Source organism: Sinocyclocheilus grahami, unplaced genomic scaffold (assembly GCF_001515645.1).
Source record: "Sinocyclocheilus grahami isolate Dianchi unplaced genomic scaffold, SAMN03320097.WGS_v1.1 scaffold456.1, whole genome shotgun sequence".
Taxonomy (NCBI): domain Eukaryota; kingdom Metazoa; phylum Chordata; class Actinopteri; order Cypriniformes; family Cyprinidae; genus Sinocyclocheilus; species Sinocyclocheilus grahami.
In genome coordinates, this window is record NW_015505635.1 from 588,137 (window position 1) to 594,580 (window position 6,444).

Sequence of the window (6,444 nt, forward strand, 5' to 3'; positions counted from 1 at the left end):
GTGTGTGTGTGTGAGAGAGAGAGTGTGTGTGTGAGGGAGAGAGCGAGTGTGTGTGTGTGTGAGTGAGGGTGTGTGAGAGTGAGTGTGTGTGAGAGAGTGAGTGTGTGTGAGAGAGTGTGTGTGTGTGAGAGTGAGTGAGTGTGTGTGAGAGAGTGAGTGTATGTGTGAGAGTGAGTGTATGTGTGAGAGAGTGAGTGTATGTGTGAGAGAGTGAGTGTATGTGAGTGAGAGAGTGAGAGTGTATGTGAGTGAGAGAGTGAGAGTGTATGTGTGAGAGAGTGAGTGTATGTGAGGGAGAGTGAGAGAGTGAGAGTGAGAGTTGCACATGTATGAATCTGCGGCTCCCAAGTGCCTGGAGAGAGAAGGCAAACACATGAACATAAACATATAACAGTGTTACTGACTGCCGTAACAAACCAATAACATGTTCACACCACGTTTGGTCTTTAATCATTAATCATTGGTGTGTTTGTTCATTTACTGACGAGTGGTTTTAAAATACTTCATTACTCACAGTGACAGTATTACACCGTTCGTCTGCTCTTCTGGACCTTCATTTCTGAACTGAAATATTGATACAGTGAATCCAATAAGTATTTGTTCACTTCAAATGTGCCGGAATCTGCGCTGCATTACATTTTAAACTGAACAAACCGGTTTGCGTATCTTTCTTTATAACAAATGACATTTATTTTGCAATTTTTTTTCATCTCATTTAGTGGCATTCAGACATTTTGAATGTGTTTTAAGACTTCTTAGGGCCGTGGTATTTACTCCTAATCATCATCTCAGTCTTTTCTGAACAAACTAAAATCCCTGCTAACCTGACAGTCGCACAAAGCACAATGATTATCATCCAGATGTCTTTTTAAAACGTTGTAACTGGCATTAAATGCTTTTTAAACGTTAACCAACATCGCAGACGCCTAATAAAACGCAGAGATTCGTTTGAATCGACTCAAAGATTCGATGTTTCGAGTCACGGATGATCTGCTTGTTCATTGGCGTTTCAGTTCTGGAATCTCTCTGTGTTTGAAAGCAGAATTCATGTTTAATGTAATGTTTCGGTGCAGAATCGCTCGCTGATGGCATTCATTGTGGAGTTCGTTACAAAGTGATTCGTGTTCAAGTGATTCATTCTTGCTGTTTCAACAGAATCGAACAAATCTCACTGAGATGACTCGTTTGGAAGCATCTCGATTCAAGACTGTTGTTTGTAAATTGAAAAGATTTGTGCCAAATGAATGTATATTAAACTAATGACATTATAATCAAGCCTTTTCCGTCATTTATTCATATTAAATGTGTTTGATGGAGTCCTAATGTCCTCTAGATGGCAGCATGAAGCAGCAGATGAGCTTCTTTGTCTTTAATCTGATGTTTAAGAAGAATCTCCTTGCATGAAATATGAAATATACTTTCTATGGTTACAAAAAAAGCCATTTTCCATAACATACAGCTGATTAAAAACAGGAAAAATGTATAATAGCATGAAATAGCAATGCAAAGATAAACACAACGATGTCAAACTATTGTTTTGCACAACAGAAATTGTAATGAATGCACTGCATTTAACTGCAAAATATGACAAGCGTGAGGGCTTTTTTCCTGAGAAAACAGTTCAAGCTTCTCCCTTCATTGCATAGTGACTATTGTATGTCCTTGTGATTTAATTGTGTTCACATGATTCCCGACAGATGTTAACATTACTTTTTAGTTTAAAGGACAGAATTCAAACAGACAAAAGTGAAGAAAGCATGTGTATTATTTGGCTTTTGATTCAAAACCTGATAAAGACACTGTGACAACTTGCCCCAATCTCCTCTATATAACATCATAATGTGCTTGTGCTGAAATTATCTGTTTATTTATGTTTATTTATTTATATAAAAAAGTACTTTACATAAGCATGAAGCATTTTTAAAAATGCATCAAATGGTACATAAGAAATAAAAATAACAATAAAAAGAAAAAAACAAATTATTTATTAGAATTTATGTAAATGACACACACACACACAGGATTGTTTCAATAGGGTTTATTCTCTTATTCTTCACTGAATCATCCAGCTTTGATTCTAGAAACCCCTGAACTTGTCACTCTTAATTAGTTTATTTTTAATCTAAATAATTTTTACAATCTAAACAACTTATTTGAAAGTGCATCATCATCTTAAAATATTATAATATAATTATAATAAAATATTATTTACTATTTATTTTGTATTATTTATTAATAATAAATGAACAACAACAAAAACCATTTTAAAATAAATGGATATAAAATATAAAAATGTATATTATAATAATATAAAATTATTATTTATTATGCAGTATATATAACAAAAATAATATTAATATTATAGCATTAATTATAACATTAGCATCATTATTATTTATTAATAAATTTAATTTTTTTTTTAAAATAATATACAATTATTATTATGCGTTAATAATATTTATTATTCATTAATAATAATAATATTATTTTTAATAATACAATGTTTTTAAATTATGTAGTATAATAATAATTATTATTATTATTTTACATAACCAATTAATATGCATTTGTTGAATATTTAGTGATTGTAGGAGGTCACTGATTTGAATGTTTTGTCCTCATCACTGAATCGAGCTCTCACACTCACACATGAACAATAGCACTCGGCCAAGCAGGACTGCTGGTGCTGATGCTGCTGGTGCTGATGCTGTGGGCGGGGTCATCGGGCGTTGCCATAGGTACCTGGAGCTGTGCCAATACATTTGCATGTATTTAAATTGCTCATGAATAATTTACATCACAGCAGCCTCCCTCCTCATCCGTCACTGCAAACACCAGTTTCAAGCGTTACACATGAGACACCATTACTTACAATCCAACACTCTCTCATGTATTACACAGAAGATCCTCGTTTTATGCTGTAATCAGCCAAATAACAATATATTGATATTAAGATTATCATTACTGCTATTCATTTCTTTCATTTGGCATGCAATAAAAAACAAAAGGGCTAAATGTAGAATTTTTATAAGAACTTGGTGTTTGTTGCATGCACTGTATTTGGTTTATTGGCTCACTGTACTTCACAGGAAATGATGTCACAGTTGTGGAAACAGCTGACTGGAGGTTGTCAGAAAGGGGCGTGTCCACAATGGAATGTAAATCATCTTTATTTATTCTTTAAAGGGCCAGTGGCTCAGAATCTTCCACACATGCACACCAGCAGATTGATTTGGAAATCACACAAAGCACAAAAACGTCTGAGCAATATTAAAATATTAATGCATTTTTTAAATTCTAATATTAAGACATATTCTAATATTCAGATGTATGTGTTTGATATTCAAATACTACACGATACTTTTATTCAAAAAAGCTGAAAGAGAATTCCCTGTTCAAAGACAATTATGAAAGAAAACTGTGATTTTTTCAATAACCTTGTGTAACTACTAAAACATAACAAATGTTTAATTTTTATATATTTTTATTCGAAAGCAATAAGAACAAAGTTGATCAGCTTTTTTTTCTCTTGTATCAATATCTGACATTTCCAAATCAACACTCATCATAACATTAATATCAGAATTGTGAAACTTTATATTAGTGCTGTCAAACATTAATCGCGATTAATCGCATCTAAAATAAAAATATTTGTTTGCATAATATATGTGTGTGTTCTGTGTATATTTATATGCATATATAAATACACACACATGCATGTATATATTTCAGAAAAAAGTTATGTTTATATATTAAATATATTTATTTATAATATAAATTAAATGAATATACATATAGTCATGTAAATATTATATATACACAAAATATATACTGTATGTATGTGTATTTATATAATAAATATACACAGAACACACACATATATTATGCAAACAAAACATTTATTTTGGATGTGATTAATCACGATTAATTGTCTGACAGCACTACTTTATATATATATTAGCAGTTGACTCGTTTACTCTGGTCTTAAAGTTGTTTCTACTAATTAATCCATGCATTATTTATGTCAGTGTATATAGGATAAGTCTTCATGTCTTGGCTGTTAATGAATGAAGGATTAAGGTATTAGACACTCTGATCTCACACTTATAAATGACTGAATGCCTTTGCCATTACATGCAGAATATGCATGCACGAACACACTTTACAATCAAATACCTAAAACCTACTTATATAATGGCATAAACCGCAATATCAAATACTCACACCAGACAGTGTCATATATCATACGTAGAAGCTTTATTGAAAATCATCACACATTTAGTATTACTCAAGTACACAATGATGAATTACAGCTTTACTGATACGCAGTTGCTCATTGCAGTATTAATTATTGAATCAGGTGAATGAAGCGTTTCTGAGGGTCATTGCATTAGTGAATAAGTGTTATTAAAATATTAATTTATAGATTTTGTAATACATCCAGAGAGCTTGAGGTGAATGTGTGTGTGTGTGTGTGTGTGTGTGTGTGAGTGAGTGAGTGAGTGAGTGAGTGTGTGTCTGTGTGTGTGTGTGAGTGTGTGTGTGTGTGTGTGTGTGTGTGAGTGAGTGAGTGTGTGTGTGTGTGTGTGTGTGTCTGAATCTGTGTGTGTGTGTGTGTGTGTGTGTGTGTGTGTGTGAAGTAGAGCTGTTATGTGCATATGTTGAAATGCAACTCTTTGTTTAACGTGTTTAACAAAATAACGGCATGTGCATTACTAGATTCACTTACCTGGTTTAATGTGCTTCTGCAGGTGATGCTGGATATCAGCAAATATCCACAGTGTTTTAGTTTTCTGCACTGAAAGTCAGTAAAAAAAAATGAACAAGATCATAAAAACAAGAGATAGGACCGATTTAAAACAAAAATCTTGTTTCTGATGGTGTTTGTTTGTTTGTTTCCAGGTGAGGTTATAACGCCGAGTTCATCCTCCAGCCGATTCCAGCTTCCTGTTCAGTACAGATACAGGAAGTGACATCAGTGAATCTTCAGGGCGACACAGGATCAGGTCAGAGTTTGTCTTTCACATCTTTACTGCGGAAAAGAGCATGAAAACATTAGTCCATCATTCTGTGTGTATAATAGTGTTTATATGACTCAAACAGATTAAATGACAGAAAAAATGCATTACATTTTATTCACACTCTTATAAAAAAATAGCATAGAATTACCCTTAAAACACACCATTGGATTTTAAGCAATACCATGAAACGCTTTAAATTTTAAAATCATAAAATATTCATATAGTTACCAAACAGTATGATGTTATTTCTCAAAATATCTTTCATCATCTGAGGGCATTGGGGCATTTTCTAGTTCAGCGGTCAAAATATCATTTTTAAAACAGGGACAGTATTTTTTGAATGTTTTTGTTTTTTAATTGTTGTTGTGGGTTCCATATACTACTATTATAATTAATAATTATTGTGATGTTTGCAGGTCAAACTGACCATAACTGGTTTTAATACAATGCATTAAAAATAAGACTGAAAAATAGTAAATAGTAACCATTGCAATTAGCAGTAAAACAGAAATTTTAACACAAAATTATGTCTTTACAAAATTAAAACGCATTACAAAAATAATAATTATGAGATAAATAAAACTGTATTTAAAAGAATTGTTAACAATTTCTAATAATATTTTCTCAAACTGTGACTATACAGTAATGTTTGTGCTTTTGGAAGTGTATCTTTACTATCTCTAATTACAATTAGGCTTATTATTTTACATTTTAGACTCATTTTGAGTACAAGTTCTGTGCATTCTTGCAAGTGTAATTGTTTTATTCATTTTAATTATTTTTCTTTTTATTCATATCAGGCTGTTCTTTCAGCCGCATGGTATAGTTGAGATGTGTGTGTGGGTCAGTCGTGACTCGTGAGTGACAGATAAAACAACAGTCGTAGTTTTTATTGTATTAATTTACCATGTTAAAACAAAGCTTTAATGTCTCATGAAACTGCTTTCACTGTAAAAAGCGAATATAGGCATTTGTTTGCTATTTCTACAATATTTGAAATGTTTGGGACATCTTGAGAGTGAGTAAATGGGTGAACTGTCACTTTAATGTAATAAGTTTATGTTTGTAGTTTTGATCATGTGACGCTCATGAAAGCGAGACGTTTGGAGGTCTGTGTGTCTGCTTGTATTGTCCCGAGGGTCGTGTTATTTGGGTCTCAGGGGGTTTCTTTGCCCCAGAACCAGAGGTCACGTTAGGAACCCAGACAGAGTGTGTGTGTGTGTGTATGTGTGTGTGTGTGTGTGAGCGGCCAGACAGACTGTGCAGTGACCTGAGCCTATAGACAGACAGAGAGGTCGTTGTCCAGGGTGATAGGATCTGTGTGTGTGTGTGTGTGAGAGAGAGAGAAACAGAGAGAGAGAGTGTGTGTGTGTGTGTGTGTGTGTGAGAGAGAGAGAGAGAGAGTGGGTGTGTGTGTGAGGGA

At 33.2% G+C, this 6,444-nt stretch overlaps 1 long non-coding RNA gene across 1 annotated transcript in view; it reads right to left on the reverse strand.

The window, feature by feature from the left end:
• Positions 1-4,905: 4,905 nt before the first annotated feature.
• Positions 4,906-6,444, reverse strand: part of LOC107552700 (uncharacterized) — a 24,491-nt gene continuing 22,952 nt past the window's right edge. Inside the window, exon 3 of the long non-coding RNA XR_001604884.1 lies at positions 4,906-5,032. This is a non-coding gene — a long non-coding RNA (uncharacterized lncRNA). The remainder of the gene's footprint in view (positions 5,033-6,444) is intronic.